Genomic DNA, 23,341 nt, shown 5'->3' with positions numbered 1-23,341 from the left:
ATTGAAAAAAATGACAAAAAAAATTTGAAAAAAACAACCAAAACAAAATCGAAAAAATCGACCAAAACAAAACAAAAAAACCGAAACCGAACTGAAATAAAAAAAACCGACAAGATTGACATAAAAAGATGAGACCGAACCAAAATTAATAAAATCGACCAAAACGAACAAAAAAATGAAGTCGAAGCTGAACCAAAAAACGATATCGAAAAACCCGACCAGAACGAAATAAAAAAACTGAAACCGAACCGAAATAAAAACCCTGACCAAAACGAACAAAAAACCAAAATAAAAAAAATGACTAGAACAATACACAAAAACCGAAAATGAACCAGACCGAAATCGAAACTGACCAAAATGAAAAAAAAAATATAATAAATAAGAGCGAAACTAAATCAAAATCGAAAAAACTTACCAAAATGGTTTTTTTGGTTGGTTTTTTCGATTTCGGTTCAGTTTTGTTTTTATTGTTTTGTTTTGGCCAGTTTCATTCAGTTCGATTTTTGGTTTTTTTCAGTATATTTGTTTCATTTTGGTTGGTTTTTTTGGTTCCGGTTTTGATTTTTTTTGTCTTGGTCTGGTTAAGCGTGTAAGGTTGCTCGGTTAAACATTTTTCTACCAATTTTTATCTTTGACCCATTCTAACCCGTTCCAACGTTTTCCTTCTTTTAGTTTGACTCATTTCGACCCATATAAATGTTACTTAAACCCATAATAATCCTAGTGGGTCACACTTGCCATGTCTAATAATTGTTCTTTATTTTGTCGATTTGCATATTATAAGCAGATTATAAGAAATAAAGATCACATATTTTAATAGAAATTCAGGCTTGAAAATAGGCATGTTACCGTTTCTCTCCCCAGTAAATTCATTTGTCTTTTGACAGAGTACATTAAACAATATCTAATAATCATTCTTATCGAACAATATTCATGATCAGGCGTTGAAACAGCCGATAGTGAATGCACCTCTATTTTGTTCATTTTTTTAACTAATATCTAAAAGTATGTACACTCTCTTAGTCTCTTATCTGATTTCAACCTAAACATCATAGGATAGTCATCAGGAATAAACACATATATTATGTAGCAATGGAGATCCAAGCTTGTAACATATATTAAGAAACAACTGCTACATTATCTATGCAGAACCGAACATATTATCTTCCAACATTGTTCCATCACTTATTAAACATGTTGCATCATTACTTATTGAGAAGATCACAAACCATGTACCTGAATTCACTCAAGAAACAGAAATATGCAACTCTCCTGATATCGGTTAGCATCTTTTATAAGGTTCTTACTCATTTCAAATTTCCCATTACTAAAATCTGCGTTGTTAACGCCTTAAGCTTTCAATAATCACCGGAAATGCATGTTATTAGTTTATCTTCATAAATATGATACTATGATCCGACATAAAACTTTTGTGGTAAACGTTTGAACAAGTTGGGGTTTTCGAACCAAAGATGAGAAGCTGAAGGATATGTACTTCCCCTGTATACGGTTTGCTGGCTTATACATGGTGAATATAGTTGGTTTACAAAGATAAGTTATTTTCTATGTTTTTAACTATAAGGTTCATTGTTCTTACTACACTTAACACTAGAATTAACTACCTCGCTCATAAACTTTAATACATACAAGATTCAATATTGTAACTTCTTTTGTTCCCGTGCACAGTGTGATGACCTGTACAAGAAAGGAAGAACTAGTATGCCTGTTGAATTTCAGGTTTTGCACTTTGTTCCTTTTCAATAGCTTTTGTTGCATAATCGCCAATTTCGTTTGTTCTTAACATAATTAATGGATTGTTTTTTCTTTGTATGGGGAGATGGGCACTTTATTCTTTAGGTCATAGAAAACACAAGCAAAATTGGTGGCTAACTAAAATATTCAAAGGTACATACTGCATGATATATGCTTAATTTGTCATCTTTAAATATCACCCTATTCATGATGTGTTGACTGATTCTAAAATTTCTGGTGGCCTTTGACATGTTTGGATATGGCGGCTTTACTGCATCAATGCGTTTAGAGGGTATGTTTGTTAAAATGGTAAAACAAAACCTTTTTTAAGCCTAATGTGTATTCTGTTCATTATTATTTCTTCTTGTTTAGACATATATATGATTTGAAATCAAGCTTTTGTGGACAACATTTGATTAGGTTGAGATTTTCGAACCAAAGATAAGAAGCACTAACATAATACTATATGCCCATTGACAACCAAAAATGAGGTTGGGTTGCTAAAATGAATTAAAAGAAAGGAAAAATTGAAAAGTAGCAAGCAACCGGGTCAGGAAGTTGCAACCCAACATCATTGCCACATGTCAAAAGACAGGCGGCTTTGCTTTTTTGTTTGTTTATTTTAGTCTAGTAAGTATACTTATACATATAATTGATATTTCCTAATAAAATATTTATGCTTTTAAAGCAATCTAAAAAACAGTTTTGTTTAGTTTCTCTTAAACGTGTTGGTATAAATTTTATTATAAAGTGAGTTCGTTTAAAAATTATAAAAACACAGTTATATTCGGTTTAATCTCTTAAACTTTTCTTAAAAACCAACAATTGTATATTATATTTATACTAAAACTGGCGTATGCGAAAATTTCCAACTTTTCGCTTTCTTGATTTTTTTCGCTTTCTCGACTCTCAGTGAAGTTTTTGCTTTTGATAAATTTTTCGCATTTCACAAAGTTTCCGCAGATGAAAACTACAACTTTTCGCATAACTTGTTATCGTAAGCCATAAACTAAAACCCAACACTAGTCTTAGCACGCTATTTATAGTAAATGCAAGATTCAGTGTTGTCATTGTATAAAAGCTTTGTTGCGTGTGCGCTACCTTATATTGAATTCCAGCCTAAACATCATACATAGTTATCACTCATCAGGAATAAACACAAAAATTATGTTGTAAGAAAGATCCAAGCTTGTAACATATATTAAGAAAACAATTGCCTTGTTTTCAATGTAGAACCGAACATTTTACCTTTCAACATTATTAATCATAACATGTTACACCAATACATATGGATTAGATCACAAACCATGTATCTAAATTCACTCAAGAAACAGAAACATGCAATGCTCCTGATATTACTTGGTATCTTTTAAATGGTTCTTACTCATTTCAAAGACTCTTTCTCAAATCTGCATTGTTAATAACTGTTAGCTAGTTCTTAACTACTTAAGCTTTCAATAAATAATCACTAAAATGCATGTTATTTGTTTGTCTTCATGTGAAGAGTTGATTTTGCCTAATGCCTATAAATGTTTTCAGCCATGTAGGTTAGACTATTGTGGGTGTACCATGTAAAACTTAAAAGGCATGATAACAACATTAACTTGGGTGCATGGTTAGTTTGTTAATTTATTATGAATATTATGTCTCTGTTTGTCAAAGCCATAAATGAATATAGTTCTAGATCTGGATATTTAAGCTTGGCAACACTTTCGGGTCGGGTAACAGGTCATATCAGGTTTGGTTCAGAACATGGTGTTTTAAAATGATTTAACACCAATGTCCATAAAACAACAGCAAACGTTCCAGAAACATAAGCCAAGACTTTGTATTGATATCTGCTTCTTAACACACTCTTTTGAGACCTTTCAAATTACATTTTTGTCCTCACCCTTTTCTGCTGCTATGTAAAATTGCATTAAATATGGTCCATTATCTGAAAACAGTTCAGAAGAATGTTTTACGAAAAACCAAAGGTGCAAATTTTAGTTATGACTAATACTAATATGGTGAAACTTCAATGAAGCTTTTTGGAAAGGACCATGAATGCAAAGTGGTCCTTTCATTATGTTTTAAGTCACGATTCAAGCCCTTCAGTTTTGTGAATAATGTGGTTAATTTTAGTATTTAGAGTCTATGAATAAGTGACATCTAGAAAATCTGATTCAATATAATTTCAAAATTGAAACTCTTAATGCTTATCAAAATTCCCATAAGGCATTCTCACGCCGAATGGCTTACAGAAGTGGAGAAACTATGAAAGAAACTGTCACATTTAAGTAATTCTAAAACTATTTTCAGGTTTTTGTACCAGTTGCGGTATATCTTCCCGTTGGATCCACATAAGAACAGTTATCTTTAGTACGTGTGATTTTTGAATGTCATATAATGAACTTTCTTTAGTAGAAAATTGTCGCAAGTAGAGATAGCAATGGGAGTGGGTTGGGTTGGATTTGGGTGATGGGTCAGGATGGGTATGGGTCAAGATGGATATGGGGTCAGGATGGATTTCTAAAATAGAGGGTTATGATGGATATGGGTCAAAATGGGTAAAACTAATCCATCTTGACCCAAGCGAAGGTTGACATACAAAGGGTTTTAAAAACCCCTCAAAAAAATATTCAAAAAAACTATTAAAAAAATAATAACTCAAAATATAAATAAAAAACGCAAAATGTAAAATAACTAAAATGTTTTTCCCATCATCCTCGTTCATAAAAAAAAAATTGTACCGGTTCAGGTTCTAGTTTTTCGGTTCGGTTTTGTTTTTTTTCATTTCGGTCGGTTTCGATTTCTCGGTTTTTTCGGTTTCAGTTTTGTTTTGGTCAGTTTTTTCAGTTTCATTTCGTTTTTTTGTTTCGTTTCGTAACATTTGTCTTATTTTGGTCGGCTACGTTTCAGTTTTTTGTTTCGTTTTGGTAAGCTTTTTGATTGCATTCCGCTTTTTTTGTTTCGTTTTGGTCAATTTTTCGGTTTCATATCGTTTTTTGGTACTGTTTTGGTCGTTTTTCTATTTCGGTAGTTTCGTTTCAGTTTTTTTGTTTCGTTTGGTCGGTTCGGTGTTTTTTATTCGCTTTGGTCCGGTTTTTAAATTGCATTTATTTTTTTTATGTTCCTTTTGGTCAGTTTTCAGTTTCAATTCGTTTTTTTTTTTCGTTTCGGTCGTTTTTCTATTTCGGTTCAGTTTCGTTTCGGTTTTTTTTGTTTCGCTTTGGTCGGTTCAGTGTTTTTGTTTTGTTTTGGTCAGGTTTCAGTTACATTTCGCTTTTTTTTTTTGTTTCGTTTTGGTCGTTTTTCTATTTCGATTCAGTTTCGTTTTGGTTTTTTTGTTTTGTTTCGGTCGATTCGGTGTTTTCGTTTCGTTTTGGTCGGTTAGGTGTTTTTGTTTTGTTTTGGTTCGCTTTTCAGTTGCATTTCGCTTTTTTTTTGTTTCGTTTTGGTCAACTTTTCGGTTTCATTTCGGTTTTTTTGTTTCGTTTTGGTTGTTTTTCTATTTCGATTCAGTTTTATTTCGGTTTGGTCGATTCGGTGTTTTTGTTTTGTTTTGGTTAGTTTTTCGGTTGCATTTCACTTTTTTTGTTTCGTTTTGGTCAGTTTTTCGGTTTCATTCCCGTTTTTTTTTTGTTTCGTTTTGATCGTTTTTATGTTTCGGTTCAGTTTCGTTTTTGTTTCGTTTTAGTCAGTTCGGGGTTTTTGTTTCGTTTTGATCGTTTTTTGGGTTTCGGATGAGTTCTGTTTCGCACGTGATAGTTTGGGTATTTTGAATTAGATAAATTTTGGATAACTTGGATATTTTGGTTTGACCCATTTTAATCTATAAATGAAACTCACTTGTATATTTCCAACCTATCCTGACTCACTTAAAGAATTTTTATGATCCATCTTAACTCATTTTACTTTTAAAGTTTATCCATCTTGATTCAAAACAATTCATTTGGGTTGGGTTTGCCACCCTTAGTCGCAAGTGTAGAAAAATGTTTGGAGTGCAGTTAAAGTTTGATTATTCAGCGTACTTCATGCTTTCGTAAAGGTTGTGAAATGAGAGGGCTAAGCTAGTGTCAATCGGCATAGGTGGATCATGAAAGGATTATTTGTTCCCCTAAATGGTTCGTGTCAAATATAGTTGCAATGAATATTGTAGAATAGACTTTGTACATTAAATTTACACCTTGTAAATTAATATTATTCTTGTACGTCATTTTGATCTTTGTTATGTGTGTTTTTTGTTTCTTATTCTACTTTTTTAAGCGTGATCCTTGTTTTTTCTTGCATTTTTGACTTACAATAGCCTTCGCGAGTAAGCTTGAATCAAACTTTTGTGGGAACCATCTGTACAAGTTGAGATTCTTAGATAAAAGATGAGAAAAGGTTAAATGCAATTCAAAGGATTATGTACTTCCTCTTTATACTTTGCTTATTAAATCCAAAACAAACTCTACGAAAATATTTCTTACTGTGGTGGGCATATATGATATATCTCCAACATCTTTTATCATATCATTGTATTTTGTCACACTAAGTGTATCATAGTTACACACACTACATAGTTTTATAAGCACAGCCAAATTGTTCTTATAAGCGGTCATTCCAATGAAACATAAACAAGACAACCAACCATTTTAATTCATAACAAACTTGCTTGGACTCCAAGTAATTGCCACCGACTTTTGGACTTAAGTAATTGCTAATTAATGTATTGACTAACCAATTTGTAATTAGCCACTATTAGACCTTTTCTTGTGTCCCAAGTTTTTGTACCTCACTTGTAGCCCAAGGTCGGTAATTAGTCTACAAAGCAAAATAGCGTGTTTTTTTGTTGATGATATTTTAATTTATACAAGTGTCAATACCATGCTAATATGAACTAAACAGATTCCAACCGCATAACATCAATACCCATATTTGTTTTTATAGTTCACATATGTTTTAAAATTTTAATTGTTAGCTAAACAAGTGTCAGTATTGTACCCGTACCAAAACAAACGAAACCGATTCCGACCAAACAATATTGATACTAGCATTAGAATTATCATAACCAATGTCATTATTCGTTTCTATTGTAGTCAATTGATGTAAAATGCATGTCGGCCCGTATCCTTTTAGAAATCACCACTTTATCTTTTAGGTTTTCTCTTACGATTGCTATAGCAAGTGCCAGTACCATAACACCATAAGCACCTAACAAGGAGAAGATTCTAAGAAAATTGGTGACCTTAAAATCAATGGTAAACATGACGAAGATTCTAAGAAAATTCGGAACCAAAGGGTTAAATTCATAAGTAATGCTTTGGTCTATTCCTAAACTTTTCCACATATTAGTCAACAGTCAAAAGTCAATCCACGCAAATATAACAAAAATTCCAGAGTTTAAACTCAAATTACCAACTTCAACAGTCAGCTTCCATGCAACTACGTGGAAACATCAAAGATTTAACAGCAACTGCAACCATAAATACAGAATCAATTGTTTATTATGTGATGCAAATCAAGAACCAAACATAAAATTTTCCATTGAATCTGTCTTAATTTGTGAATGGAGGTAAAACCAGTAGTCGCTGTGGTGACACAGAAGCTAACGGATACATTGAATGAGGAGCCGATAGCGGATAACAAGGTGATGAAACTTCAGCTGAAGGGTGTCAAGAAGTCTCTTTTGAAGCTGCAAAGCTTCTCGAATCAGAATCCACAGGATGATGGTTATATATCCAAGATTTCAAGGGACCATCTTCAACTTCTTTATCAGGTCTGTTATGATCGATCGAGTTTATTATTTATTTTATTTATGCATGTTGGTTACTTATTATTCCATTTCTAGTTTTAATAATCAATATATTTATTTTTGTTTTTCACTTTCTTCAAGGTTGAAGATGAAATCGAAAAATTCACCTTCCAAGTTGCTGGACAGAGAAAGAGGTTTGGCTTCTTGATGAAACAAGCCTTCTTCTTCAACAATCTCAACTCATGTCGAAGGCAAAAACGCAAAATAAAGAAAATTCAAACCATCATCTCACCTTCCCCTCAACATGCTACTCCTACTACCCCCAGTAGTCACAAAACTTTATCCCTGAAATCTCTGAACGATCATGATGAAGATGAACACGATGATGAAGATGAAGATAATTTTAATAATGAGCTGCCACGGAAGTTCTCATCTGCAGTTTGGCCAATTGTAGAGATCCCGGACACCTCGAGTCCTAAACGGGCTTTGGCACGGTCATTGAGCACAATCCCACACCATCAGGAGCACACGCAACAACGGAAGAAACTGACCTTCAGCTATTCTTACAAGGAAGACGAGATGAACATAGTTGGTTTGAACATTCAGTACCCAAAACATCAGTTATCTAGCTTCTCTTACCAAGAAGAAGAACTGGGCTTGTTCGGGCTGAATGATGATATCAAAAGCCCGGTGAGACGGCTGACTCATCACACCGAAATGTTCATTCCGATTGTCGGTGAAGAAGGTTATGGGAAGACCACACTTGCTCGTGCGGTTTATAAGAATAGAGAGACGAAGGACCACTTTGAATTCCAGTCATGGATTTCAGTGACAGAGGAGTATACAGCAGACCGGATCAAATCCAACGTTTTAAAAAGTATCGATAAGATGAAGGGTAAGAGGTATGTTGGTGCATGAATGTCAGTAGTTCATAGTCTAGTGTCTGTAATCGAGTCTGTATTGTTATTTATGTTTTTGTTTAAAGCGAAGTTGTTAACAAGTTCGCCTAGGCGAACTTGTTGAACAAGCGAAGTTATGGACAACTTCGCCTGAACATATCAGGCGAAGTTGTCGTGTATATAAATACAAGCTTACGGCTTGGTTTAGGTTAATCGTTCAATCAATAGTTCGTGAGTTCAGTTAATCAGTTAGTGTTTGAGTCGATCGAGTCGACGAGAGTCTGTATCAGTGATTTATATCACGTGTTCGGTTAATATATAACGTGTTTCGTGTATTCGTGTGTTTGTGTTCTATACTCGTAACGATCTACGCAGGGATTCCGCACCTGAGTAGACCGCGATATCTCGTGCGATCCGTCCAGGGAACCTACAATTGGTATCAGAGCGTTTGCTCGATTGTGTGGTTCGGGATATTCACGCGGGTGTAGAAATCGTCCCGTTTCGACTATTCACGGGACGTGTTTTCTTTGTTATTGATCATTCTTACCTCCTACCATCGTGTTCAAGCCCTTACACCGTTAAAAACCTCGTTAAAATCCGATTTACAGATCTGCAGAAACTTCGTGTTCATCAGGCGAAGTTGCCGTCACTGTTCGTAGGGTTTCGGCGAAGATATAAGGTTAAGCGAAGTTATCCACAACTTCGCCTACCTTCTCAAGTTCGCCTAACTCAGCGAAGTTCTCTACAACTTCGCCTATCTCCTAAGTTCGCTTACCTTAAGCGAAGTTAATCATCAGCGAAGTTCTTCAGCGAAGTTCTCTACAACTTCGCCTACTTCAAGCGAAGTTATCCGTAACTTCGCCTACAGTACTTAAAAAAAAAAAAATTCTTATTTTTTTCAGGTCTCTTACTTTTCGGGGAAGATGTCGTCGATCAACATCTCTGAGTTAGTGAAGATGGAAGTTGAAGCAGGATCAGCTACCAAGGCCCCAAGATTGCTGAAGGGAACCGATTTCGTTGCATGGAAGGATCGGTTCATACAGTACGTCAAATACCAGGATGCAAAGATGTGGGTATGCATCCAGGATGGTTATATTCCACCAATTATGGAGTATGAAGGTCGTGACCAAATCAAGAAGTATAGTAAAATGGAAGAAGAAGAGAAAAAGATGTATGAGGCTGAGAGCAAGGCTCATGCTGCTATTACTATGGCTCTTCCACAAGAGATCCTTCATACGTTTAGAAAGTACACATCAGCAAGAGAGCTTTGGGAAGCTCTTGAGAGCAGATTTGAAGGGAATGTAGGAATCCGGGCTTCAAAAATAAAATTGCTCAAAACCCAGTTTTCAGTCTTCAAGTATTTGAAGAATGAATCTTTAGATGATATTATCACTCGATACTACCATCTGATGACTGAATTGAGCAACTATTCCATTTCCTACCGAGAAGAAGAAATAGTAGAGAAGCTTCTAGATGCTCTCCCACCAAAATGGGAGATGAACACTGTGCTGATGAGGGAAGACAAGGACTTTCCCACATATGATCTTGAAACGGCAGTCAACAAGCTCAGAACCTTTGAGCTGAACATGGCCAGAAAAGAAACACCTATGGATCAGGTTCAAGATCCAGGTATGTATGGAGCTAAAGTCAACACTAGCTCAGGGTCAAAGACTGAATATGCTGCCTACTACACAAAGGGAGAGTCGGGCCCCAACTCATCACATGAGGGGCATGTGTCAGTTAACACAAATGGGGATGTTTGCTATGAAGCAGCTGGATCGAGTGGTTCTCAACCCCAAGTAAGCAAGAGTAGTTGCTCTCCAAGTTCTTCCAGCAACAACTACTCCAAGATGCCTATGAGTGTCAAGTCTGCTGAAGAGCAGTTTGGTCTCTATGCGTCTTTCATTGCTTCCTATGAGAACTACATCCAAGGGAAGATTGTTGATCCAGCTATGTTGGATGAAGATTACGATCAGATTGATGCTGACGATATGGAAGAAATGGATCTACAATGGCAGATGGCCATGATTGTGAGGAGGGTGAAAAGGTTTATGAGAAAGACGGGAAGGAAGTTTGTCGGTGGTAAGCCGGGGTTTGACAAGGCAAAGGTGAGATGCTACAATTGTCAACAAAACGGTCACTTTGCAAAAGAATGCAGGAATGAGCGTGTGGAACGAAGTCAGGGTAGGTCTCCACAGCAAAGTGAGGGTAGAAAAGATTACAGTGCCATGATGTCTAGAGCAGATGGTGAATACAACTGGAACCTGTTGTCTAAAGAAACTTTTGAGCAGGCAAATTTGGCAAAGGTAGAAACTGAAGAAAGTGAGAAGGTTACCGGAGAAGACAAAGCTCTAATGGCAGACGTTAATGACCAGCTCTCCGAGGTATGTGCTAAACCAATTTGTTCAAAATGTGAGAACTTGTCTGAGCAACTAGCAACCATAACCGATCAGTATGTTAGGTTGGATGCTGAATTTAAAACCTTAAAATAAGATCATCACTTTATTAAATCAAGAGAAAATAATTATAAAATTAAAATAAAAGCTTGTGAAAAAGATGTGAAAAGTTTGAAAACAAAACTTGCTGAAAAAATTGAAGTGATTGATTTAAGTTATGAGGTTTTGGAAGAAAAGACCAAACTAATTGCTGAGAGAGAAAAACAGATAGCTGACCACCAGGTGAAAGTGGTGGAACTGAATCGAAGACTGGAGCAGTTCAGAAATTCTTCTGCTATTCTTGATCACCTTGTTAGTGATCAAGGTTCCTCTGCTAAGAGAGGAGGAATCGGTTATCATGAGGTTCCACCACCGTACAATCATAATTACACTTTTAACCCCAGTGTTCAGAAATCTGTTGATTTTGAGGTTGCTCAGACAGTGCCAATTAAAGTAACTGTCAAAGAACCAACTGTTAGTAGAGGCGAAACAAGTTCGCCTGTTTCAAGTGTTGAAATTTCTGATCAAAGTCCAGTCTCGTCAGATTCGGATAAGTCATCCGAGTCTGGTAAGGCAAAAGAGGAGGTTGTGTTACCCAAGAGTGGAGAAAAAGATAAATCAAATAAAAAGAGTACTCCACTAAACCCGTACGTCCCACCATATGTGAGACGAACGGGCGGTAATATAGCCTCGACATCTAAAACACCGGTTGATAAAAAGGTTGAGCATAGGTGTTGCTTTAGATGTAATCAATTAGGACATCTTGTTGCAAATTGCCCTCTGAAGCAGCGATTCAGAGGTGTAAGGCCTACTAAAGCTGAGAATAGACCTAATTGTAATTATCATGCTCCTAAAAATGAAAACCACTTAAAATTCAAAAATGTGAATAATTCAGGTTTTCATAGAAACAAATCTCAGTTTTACACTTCTAATAACCAAACCACAAGCTATAATTCTTTAAATTCTCAAAGGTTTGGAAGGCCATACAATCAATCTTCAATGAGATATCCTAATGGGACTTACAGGAGTTACCGAGATACTAACTTTGGAAAGCCAAAGTTTGGGATGTATAGATCCAAGACCAATTGGTCTTGGATCCCTAAATTCTAATCTTTTGCTTTATTGTGCAGGAACAGTTGAACAGGGCTGCCAACAATCTTTGGGTTGTAGATAGCGGCTGTTCCTGGCACATGACGGGTAACAAATACTTGTTACACGACTTGAAACCTGTTCAAGGAGGGAGAGTGAGCTTTGCCGGTGAAAGTGGTGGCAAGATTACTGGAATGGGAACGGTGTCCAACGGAAAGATGACTTTGGAGAAGGTTAACTTTGTAGAAGAATTGAAGCACAATCTGCTGAGTGTGTCGCAGATTTGTGATAAGGAGTACACCGTTCACTTTACGAAGAATGAGGCGATCGTGTTGAAACCTGGTTTTCAGATACCAGACGAGTGGATTGTGATGAAGGCTCCACGTGACAGAAATACATATATTATGGATATGAGATCAACTGAACTGGCCACGGCAGAATCATGCCTTTTGACAAAAGCGAGTGAATCAGAGTCCGAGTTTTGGCATAGGAGAATGGGGCACATTCATCTTCGGAAGATGAACAACATTGTCAGGAATGGACTTGTGCTGGGCGTTCCCTTGAAGAATTTCAATTTTGAAGATAAATGTATTGCGTGCAAGAAGGGGAAGCAGCACAAGAAATCCCATCTCACCAAGAAAGTCAATTCAATTGCCAGTACTCTGGAGTTGCTTCACATGGATCTCTTCGGTCCCGTGAATGCAAAAAGTCTAGGAGGAACTTCTTATTGCTTGGTGATCACTGATGACTACTCACGGTATTCGTGGGTGTATTTCCTGAAATCAAAAGACGAAACGGCTCAGATGGTGAAGAATTTGATTACCAAAGTTGAGAACGTTATGGATAAAAGGGTCAAGTTCATCAGGAGTGACAATGGGACGGAGTTCAAGAATTTTGAGATGGAGATCTTCTGCCTTCAGAGAGGGATTGAACACCAATACAGCGCTCCGTATACACCGCAACAGAATGGAGTGGCTGAAAGGAAGAATAGAACATTAATTGAAGGAGCCAGAACTATGCTGGCTGATTCGAAGCTTCCTGTGGTGTTTTGGGCTGAAGCTGTTGCTACAGCCTGTTATGTTCTGAATAGAGTCTTAACTGTTAAAAGACTTGGTAAAACGTGTTATGAGCTTATGCATGGGAGAAAGCCCAACTTGAGTGGTCTTGAACCATTCGGGTCCCCTTGTTCGATTTTGAAGACAAATTCTAAATTTGGTGAAGTAGCCGATGAAGGAATCTTAGTCGGTTATGTTGTTGGGACTCCCAACAGACGTGTCTTCAATACATCGACCAGCAAGGTTGAGGTGGTGTGTAACACTGACATCACAAGTTACCAACCGCCAAAACCGAGCAACGGACCTGCTGAGTTTTTCGACTATGTTAAACTTTTTAAGTCTTTTAACATACCGTATTTGGATATTGCTGAAGAAGAAGAGAGAGTTGCCACGAAGATGATCCTTGATGAGGAAGAAAATCTATTGCAAAGACAGCTGATCGATAAATGTCAACCTTCCTCATCAAATGCTGTCGATACCCCTGCTGCCTCGACTGAAGAAGAATTTTTCAATCCATTTCACTCTCAGCATGAAACAACCATTGACGAGCTCTCTTCTAACTTGGAAGACAATTTGCATGTCGGTTCTGTTCCGACCACGAGAATTCATAAAGATCACCCTTTGGAGAATGCGATTGGTGATGTGTCCTCCGGTGTACAAACAAGACGTAGCTTGAATGAGCACACCTTTGTTTACACAAGCATCAAGGAGACAGAGATAATCAACGAATGTTTGTACACCTGCTTTATCAGCCAGATTGAGCCGAAGAATTATCAAATGGCTTTAAAGGACAGCTCGTGGGTCGAAGCCATGCAAGAAGAGTTGGCTCAGTTCAAGAAAATGGAAGTATGGGATTTGGTTGAAAAACCGAAGAATGTGCATGCGATAGGCACAAAATGGGTGTTTAAGTGCAAGAGAGATGAGAAAGGGATTATCATAAGAAACAAGGCGAGGATAGTTGTGAAAGGATTTAATCAACAAGAGGGGATTGATTATAATGAAGTGTTCGCTCCTGTCGCAAGGTTGGAAGCCATTAGATTGTTTTTGGCGTTCGCTGCTTATAAGAAGATGAAGGTATTTCAGTTGGATGTGAAGAGTGCGTTTCTGAATGGGAAAGTTGATGAGGTAGTGTATGTTGAGCAACCTCCGGGTTTTCCTGACCCAGACTTTCCTGATCACGTGTACAAGTTGAGCAAGGCATTGTATGGACTACATCAGGCACCTCGTGCCTGGTATTCAACTTTATCAGATTACTTGCTTGAAAATGGTTTTGAAAGAGGGAAGTTTGATAGCACGTTGTTCGTTAAGAGAGAAGGAAGCGACTTCCTGCTGGTGCAAGTCTACGTGGATGACATTATCTTTGCTGCATCTAAAGTCTCCATGTGTCAGGAGTTTGAGGACGTCATGAAGAAAAGGTTTGAAATGAGTGCTATGGGTGAACTAACTTTCTTTTTAGGATTGCAGGTTGATCAGAAGAAGGATAGGATGTTCATTCATCAGACCAAGTATGTCCATGATGTGCTCAAACGCTTCAAGATGGAGGACAGCACTCCATTCGACACTCCTATCTGCGTCAATCACAAATTGGGTGCTGAGTCAGACGGTGATGCAGATGTGGACCCAACTCAGTATCGGGCTATTATAGGTTCTTTAATGTACTTAACTGCTTCTAGGCCTGATATAATGTTTGCTGTTTGTCTTTGTGCTCGTTTTCAGGCAAACCCAAAGGAATCTCACATGAAAGGTGTGAAGAGGATCTTGCGGTATCTCAAGGGCAAACCGAAGCTGGGGTTGTGGTACCCGAGAGGAGGAGACTTGGAGCTAGTCGCCTACACAGATTCTGATTATGGAGGGTGCAATCAGAGTCGGAAGTCAACAACTGGAGGATGTCAGTTTCTTGGTGGCAGATTGGTGTCGTGGCAATGCAAGAAACAGACTTCGGTCGCAATTTCAACCTGTGAAGCAGAATACATGGCAGCATCCAACTGCTGCTCCCAGGTTCTTTGGATTCAACAACAGTTGCGCGACTATGGTCTGAATTTCTTACTTACACCTATTTGCATTGATAACACAGCTGCTATCTCAGTAACTAACAATCCCGTGAAACATAGTAAAACTAAACATATTGACATACGTCATCATTTTATACGGGATTGTGCTGAGAAGAAACTGATTGTACTTGAAAAGGTGGATACGCTTGATAATTTCGCTGATCTTTACACTAAAGCGTTTGACAAAACGAGATTTCAAAACCTTATTGAGTTGAATGGGATGATCAATCCCGAGTAACCATTCTTTTCAAGTTATATTAAAAAAAAAAAAAAAAAAAAAAAAAACGTCACTATCGCTTAAAAGTATGTCGGTTACCTCAGTTTGAAGGACTGGTCTTCGGATATGTTTTGGTCCTCATTTTCTACTTGTAGAATTTGAGGATAGCCATTAACCAGATGACTGAAAGTGACCGGGGCGGTGTATGATGAGTTTTCATTCTTTCGCTTAAAATTAGTCGATCATACTTGGTTAGAGGGACACATACTTGTATGTGGTCGGTTCAGCTGATCCATTGGATCTTCGGGATAGCCGTCTACCTGAAGACTTTGTTTTGGTCGGGGCGATTAATGTTAAAAAATTTTTTTAAGGGAAATGAAATTATTTTTCAAGTCTACTACTTCGTAAGAAGTACGTTTGCTATGTTAATCAGAAAATTGATCCAACCTTGGAAAATGATAGATATACTGATTCTGTGTGCTTAACTAGTGAAGTTATTAGGCTTAAAAGGCTTTAGGACAGTAATTGTATGTCATGGTAACTTTTTATGGTGCGTAAAAGTAGATGTGATACAAACTAAAACTACTTGATTTTACGTGGAAACTCCTTATGAGTTTTGCATGTCTTCATATATATCTTTCCGAATGATAGGTAGAAAAACGATTACCCAATCATACACGAGCCCGTAAGTGTTCTGATTCCCGTGAAGATAGCGTTTCAAGAAACTGCAGTGATCCAGATTCGGGACTTGCAGTTGGTTACTACTTTGAAGTCTATGTAAAGTTTATCATAAAAAAAAAAAAAAAAAAAAAACTTATGAGTTATTGAAACATTCTAGAGATGAAAGTGTCAAGACTTCTCAATCTTAGAGTAAGAAGAAGAACGGGAACCAGATGAAGAGTACTTACAACTTAATCAGACACTATGGGTCGAAGTCAATTCGGGGTGACTTGGGGAAAGCCAAATACGCTTTGAGAATAGATAGGAGGCATCAATATTTCTGAGTTGTTGCCCACTTAAATTTTGAGGCATAATTGAACCTAACTCGTATCACAGAAACGATGAAAACCATCTTAAGTTATTTACCTGCTTACAACCTGTCTCTTTATGTCATAATACAGCTAAACACGGATCTATGTGACAGTCACATACTTAGTATGATTCCTGTTCAGATCTTTTCTAAAACGTAGCAGTCCCTATCGAGACTGAAATTTGATCCCTTATACTTAAATTGTTTAAAGTTTTCTTTTTATGTAGTTGTATTTTTTTTATATAACAGGTTACTTGGACTTGATCGTGTCATTTAGTTCTTAAAGGAATGTTTTATAACTTGATTGGAAAACTGTTAAACTTATAAGGTTAAATTTTGTAAATATATAGGCGATGTTGTTGAACAGGCGAAGTTGTGGATAACTTCGCCTAGGCGAAGTTATCCGTAACTTCGCCTGTATAACTTCGCCCCTATATAAGGATTTTCAAGAGTCAAACAGTTCATTATTCTAAATATCAGCGAACTTATTCTCCGTTTTCTCAGCGAACTTAACTCGATTTTCATCCGATTATCCTTTTTCCGATTTCAGTTAGTATTCAAGGTGTGTTTGGATTATATATCTTTTACTCGACGTTCGATGTTGTTAATCCTAGGTTGTTTCGACACCCGGTTAACGACCTCGGATGTTCGAAACCTATACCCGATTTCAAAACTTGTTTTACGTGTTCATGTACAACCTGGTCGTTTAGTTATCATTAATATCATGTGTTTGAGCCTCCTCAATCGTCAAAGTTAATCGAAACACCGGTTTTCCGGATTTCGATTAACCTTACTATCGCCGTTTCAGATTCAGGCGAAGTTAAGGTTTAGGCGAAGTTATCCGTAACTTCGCCTGGAGCTTAAATTCGCCTGAGGCGAAGTTATCCGTAACTTCGCCTGAAACTTAAATTCGCCTGAGGCGATGTTGTGGTGAGGCGAACTTAAAGATGAAGCGAAGTTGTTCCCAACTTCGCCCCAACTTTAACTTCGCCTGGATCCTTTTAACTTAACAATTATTAGACGAACTTAAAGATGAAGCGAAGTTGTTCTCAACTTCGCCCCAACTTTAACTTCGCCTGTACAATTTTTATCACAACTTCGCTCATGGTAACAAGCGAACTTGTGTTATGTCTTAATGTTTGTCTAACTTGGTTCGTTTGTTGCAGAGATGGCTGCTGTTGCCGGTGCTGGAGGTGCTGGAGGAGATGACGGTGATAACCAGAGGCAATTCTTTCCGGGTCACAACATGTTCATCACCTTAGACCCGGAAATGAGCGGTGTTGAAGACTACCGTGAGATCATTTCTTTCCTCATACGCTCGAGGATATTTCACGCAATCACGACGACTCTGCCGATATCCTTACCCAATATCGAGGATTTCTGGCAGACGGTGGAGTATGATTGTCGTGTTGAGCCCCCGGTCATGAGAGCAACAGTCAACAACCAAGAAGTTCAGTTCTCGTCTGAACAAATTCGGGTGGCGTTACGTTTTGGTGAAGAGACTAGGAATGACCCTACGGAGTTTGTTGCTCCGTTTCGTGATGGAGCATTTCTAAGAATGGGCTATTCTGGTCCATTGGGCGATACCCAGAGACGGAAGGGGTTCCTACTTGATCAGTGGCGCTTCCTCATGCACGTTATGATAGTATGCATGTCTGGGAGGAAGGCGGGCACTGATGGTATGGGTGCGACTATGCAGTCCGCAATGACTGCGCTGACTTATAACAAACGTTATAGTTTTAGTCAGATGGTCTTTTACGAGATCGACAGACAGAGGAGGGCGATGGCTCGTGAGCGGTTCATAATGTATCCAAGATTCATACAGATGATCTTGAACCATGTGGCTCCAGCTTTGCCTCAACGACGCCCGATAAGATACGTGGAAAGTGTGAGCAAACGTATCTTTGCTCAATGCCGTACTTCGAGTGCGAGGAGCAAGCCTGAACGTCGTCCAAGGCATACTCCACTCTTCGGGTACTTGATAAACCCGGGGTATGTGCCAGCTCGGGGGGATGAGTTCAGAGACCCTCAACCACAACAGGCAGGAGCAACTCGTGATGTACCTACTGTGCCTGTTGTATCGGCTGAGGAGGATGTTGACCTTGATGCTGCATTTGGCGGCCAAGGTTTCTTTGACATGGATCGTTTTGATCCACATGAAGAAGTGCAGGTCTCTGCTGCACAGGTGAGGGAAGTGATTGTGACTAGAGCAGCTACGACGGTGGCTGACTCAGATCTTGACGACGTTATGGATGAGGCAAGGAGGATGTTGGTGACTAGAGAGAGGACGTTGGGGAAGAGAAAGAGGACGGTGGATGATAGTGAGTCAGAGGAAGAAGAGGAGGACATACACAAGTTGATCAGACGTTCGAGACGTGAAAGGACAGGTGCTGGTATGGGAGCTGGAGAGACTTCACGTGTTATACGTTTTGCTCCATCCGCACTGTCAGGTATGTCAATTGTACCTACTTCTGTACAGGTTACAAGCGCTGCAGATGTTCCTGTGGTGGCTACATCAGCTGTTGGCATCCCATCCATCACACTACAGACGACGACTCCGGAGATTGTGTCGTTACCACCTCCAACGCTTACTCCTTCAGAGGTGGTGGCACGGTTTGTAGAGTCGACGGTCGTCGCAACTGCAGGGTTGTCGGTCACGATACCACCTGCGGTTACGTCCACAACTGCTTCTGAAGTCCCGGTTACATTCGAGATCACTCCTCAGTATACTCAAGACACGTCGAACATGAGGTTTGATTTCGATGCAACCCTCTCAGACTCGGAGAGAATAGCTGCACTTGAGCGGGTCGTGGCAGAGCAATCGAGGATAAACTTTATCCAGACCCAGGCTATTCAACGCCTTGTAGCAGAGAATCAACTACAGTCGTCCCTCCTGGTTGAACATGGGAGAATTATAGATACTATGAAGGCGTTCTTGGCATCTCAGGGGGAGACAGGCTGTAGAGGCGACGAGTTAAGGACTAAGAAGAGAAACGACAGAGACGATGATCCCAATGCACCGAAAGGTGCAGGTGGTGAGTTGCCAAGAACTACTCAAGCTCTTGGGACTTCCACAGCTCAGGGGGAGTCTGCAGGTGCAGTTGGTGGTGATGAGGTGGTGATGGTTGATGATGAAGATGATGTGATTGATGCGTTGAGAGAGTTAGATGATGATATGCTAGATGATGATGTGTTTGATGATGATGTGCTGCCGTGTGAGGAGATTGAGAAGATTGGCGCACAGATTGTGATTGAAGATGGGATAGAAGAGGGGGAGATAGTAGAAGAAGACGTTGAACACGAGATCCCAGATGTTGAGAAAGCCGACATGGGTACTGAGATGGATGAGACTGAGTGGGAGGAGCAGCCTAGGTGGAAGGAAGGCTGTGCTCATTGGTTTATTAAGACCAAGAAGCCTGCTGTTCCAACCATGTTCAAGAAGAGTTATAACATCAAAGGCTATGCTGAGTCGAAGAAGGGAATTATCTGTTGGATATATGATGAACAGATAAAGTTGTTTGTGGTGAAGCGTTATGATGGTATTCAATACTTCAAAAGAACCCTGAGATCTCTCAATACGTTGCCGGAATGTGAGGTGAAGGATTTGGCCAGGTTGGGCCTGATAAATAGAAGTGACGACAACATGGCAAGAGTGATTGGGAAGATCGTGTGGAAAGAAAGCATAAAAGAGAAGAAGTTTGAATTATTAAAGCCACAGAAGGGAAAGCTCGTGGAGGATACAGAAAGGGGAATGAGAGCAGATGGCAAGCCATGGATGGTGATGAAGTACAAACCGATCCGATGCATCAAGGAGGTTCCAATGAAGACTATGCCTCAAGATGTGTTGAAGAATCTAAAATGGTGGTACGTTGATTGCCAGACTGCTGAAGCCGTGATGGAAGACGAAGACGAACAAGAAGTGCTGAGGGTGTATGATCCGATGCATCTTGTTAACTTATCAAAAGCTGATCTGCAAGTGTTGAATGAAAAGAAGATATTCTATATTCCTGCTTGGAAGGATGAAGCAAGGAAATATCAGCGAATAGTCACGGTATGTGTTAGAGAATGAGTGCATGCGTGAAGATACAGGATTACAAGACAAGAGCTTAAAGATCAAGATATGAAGCTACTGCCAAGGGGGAGTCTGTTGGTGTATGAATGTCAGTAGTTCATAGTCTAGTGTCTGTAATCGAGTCTGTATTGTTATTTATGTTTTTGTTTAAAGCGAAGTTGTTAACAAGTTCGCCTAGGCGAACTTGTTGAACAAGCGAAGTTATGGACAACTTCGCCTGAACATATCAGGCGAAGTTGTCGTGTATATAAATACAAGCTTACGGCTTGGTTTAGGTTAATCGTTCAATCAATAGTTCGTGAGTTCAGTTAATCAGTTAGTGTTTGAGTCTATCGAGTCGACGAGAGTCTGTATCAGTGATTTATATCACGTGTTCGGTTAATATATAACGTGTTTCGTGTATTCGTGTGTTTGTGTTCTATACTCGTAACGATCTACGCAGGGATTCCGCACCTGAGTAGACCGCGATATCTCGTGCGATCCGTCCAGGGAACCTACAAGGTACCTGATCGTAGTTGACGGTGTGGGGAGTTATAGTGTTCTTCAAGATCTAAACGACGCGTTCCCAGATGAGAAAAATGGAAGTAAAGTAATCTTTACATCTGGAAGTAAACCAGAGAAGATGGAGTTTAATCCACATATTATGAACAGGTTAAATGATGAGGAAAGCTGGAAAATGTTTGTGGACAAGGTCCGAAAGGAAAAGAAAGCTAGCCAAATCACGGCAAAGTTGAAACATAAGATCTTAGCCATATGCAAGGGTTCGCCTCAAAACATTGTCCTAATGGCGGGCCTGCTCGCTAATAAGAGAATAAGAAGATGGTCAGCTGTGATTGGCGATGGTAAATGTCCCGATGACGTTCGGAGGATATGTTATAGCGACCTAACAAGCGGCTTGAAGCTTTGCTTGCTGTACCTGGCTCTTTTCCCTAAAGATTATGACATCCCTGTACGGCGGTTGCTCCGGTTATGGCTAGCCGAGGGTTTTGTGAAGAGAGAACACAAAGACCGGTTTCCCGAGGATTTGGCACAAGAATGTTTTGGAAAACAATTGGTGGGTCGTAATATAATTCAAATAACCAAATTAAGATCCGACAACAGCCCAAGACGTTGCCGTTTAGTTTCGGGTTTTCGTGGCTTTTTGTTACCAAAAGCAGAAGATATCAGCTTGTTCTACATCCAACGGAAATCAGAGAATTTCAACGATGCAACGGGTTCGTTTGGTGTACGGCGCATGGTTCATCACATGAGCACCACAGGAGCGACACAGGTTCAATATAAGGTTGAGCCGTCTCTGTTAAGGTCATATGTGTCGTTTAACTTCCAACCGAAAGACATGTCGGAAAAGCAAGTAGGGATTATTTTGGGTAGAATTATTAGAAGCGATTTTGCATTGCTGAGGGTGCTTGATCTCGAAGGGGTGGGCAAAACAAGTCTGCCCGATAAACTCGGTCACTTGCGCCATTTGAGATACCTAGGACTGAGGTGGACTTTCTTGGAGAGTCTCCCTGAATCTGTGGGAGATCTATCGTATCTAGAAACCTTAGATGTAAAGAACACGAGTGTCAATAATCTACCCGACTCCATTTGGAAGCTTAAACGCCTCCGGCATCTCAATCTCAACAACATCCGGCTATCGATGCCGCCTAGAAGTTCTTCCAAGTCTAGTAACCCTGTGGGGACTGGTTTTAGATGAAAAGATACGCGTTACTCAAGGTTTGGACAAGTTGGATGAGCTTCGAGAGCTGGTATTAAGTTTACTTTAGACAAAAGTCAAAGTGTGTTGCTTGATAGGATTGTGGAGCTGGTCAAACTTCAGTCTTTGAGGTTGACTTCTGTCGATGGCATGGGTCAGCCTTCGGATCTAGTTTTAAAGCCGCTAACAAACTTAAGCCAACTCTCGCATCTTAATCTTTACGGAAGGTTACAAAAACTACCTGCGATGAAAGAATTCCCACCAACCGTTAAGGTTCTTACATTGTCTCTTTCTAAGTTAGATAAGGATCCAATGGAGACATTAGGACAACTGCCTTGCCTAATCGTGTTGAGGTTGTTGGGGGAGTCGTTCACGGGGACAAGAATGGTTTGTCATCGAGGCGGATTTAAGAAACTGGGAATGTTAAAGTTGTGGAAACTGGAGAATTTGGAAGAGTGGGACGTGGAGGAAGAAGCAATGGATATGCTTAAAGAAGTGGAAGTTAGAACTTGTCATAAGTTAAGCAACATCCCGTGTAGGATACTGCAGAAACAGAAGTGTTTGGAGGAATTAATACTAACAGACATGTCTGACGAGTTTGTGGCCGGAATCAAGAAAAGAAAATCCAAGTACACGTCTCTCACAATCAAGCAATCCTCTTAGGCTTCCTGTAAGTTGTTGAAATATGTTTATTTTAATGCACATGACCACCTAAATAATCAATCCCAAATTATAAAAAGCCATGTTTAAAAGCGACAGGTCAAAAGAGATCCAAATATTTTTAATGCATAAATCATTTATGCATTAAAACTGATATTTATGCTAATAATATAATCTTTGTATTAGGCACTTGACACTAATTAGTTGCAAAATAAGCAGTACCTTTAGACGAAAAGTGAACCATTTTGACCCACTACCTGCATGACCCGTCCGTTTTGGCAATCTCTAATTTTACTATTCAAAGGTAGATGAAGTGCTTTGATGCTCTTTCTTCTTTTATGCAGCCCATGAAGCTCCAAACCACAAGGAAGTTCTTTGGTTGTATATACATCATCTTCATGATCTTTGTATTATGTTATTTTTTTCATCCTATTTTTATATGTTCAACTGTTGTCTAAAACTTTATATGATTGAATAATAATATGTAGCTACTTTTTTAACACATGCAAATTGTGGCATAAAGTGCATGGTTGGTATAAAACTAATCATGTATTCACCTACACCCATCTAGAGATGCAAACGAGCCAAGTTGCTCACGAACTACTTGAGCTTGGATCGATAAAAAGCTCAAAACGAGCCACGCCTTTTCAAGCTCGAGCTCGAGCC

The 23,341-nt window shown here is 39.0% G+C and overlaps 1 pseudogene across 1 annotated transcript; it reads left to right on the top strand.

Annotated features, from left to right (window-relative positions):
• The first annotated feature begins 7,285 nt into the window (after positions 1–7,285).
• Positions 7,286–23,090, top strand: LOC143587484 (putative disease resistance RPP13-like protein 2; annotated as a pseudogene). The gene is made up of 4 exons (XR_013144902.1): positions 7,286–7,495; positions 7,613–8,373; positions 20,821–22,685; positions 23,020–23,090. The product of XR_013144902.1 is annotated as a putative disease resistance RPP13-like protein 2 (transcript).
• Positions 23,091–23,341: the final 251 nt, after the last annotated feature.

Source organism: Bidens hawaiensis, unplaced genomic scaffold (assembly GCF_021521415.1).
Source record: "Bidens hawaiensis isolate Kalapana, Puna unplaced genomic scaffold, B.hawaiensis_p1.1 tig00035530_1, whole genome shotgun sequence".
In the NCBI taxonomy this organism is placed as follows: Eukaryota; Viridiplantae; Streptophyta; class Magnoliopsida; order Asterales; family Asteraceae; genus Bidens; species Bidens hawaiensis.
This window is presented reverse-complemented; position numbering and strand designations above follow the sequence as displayed.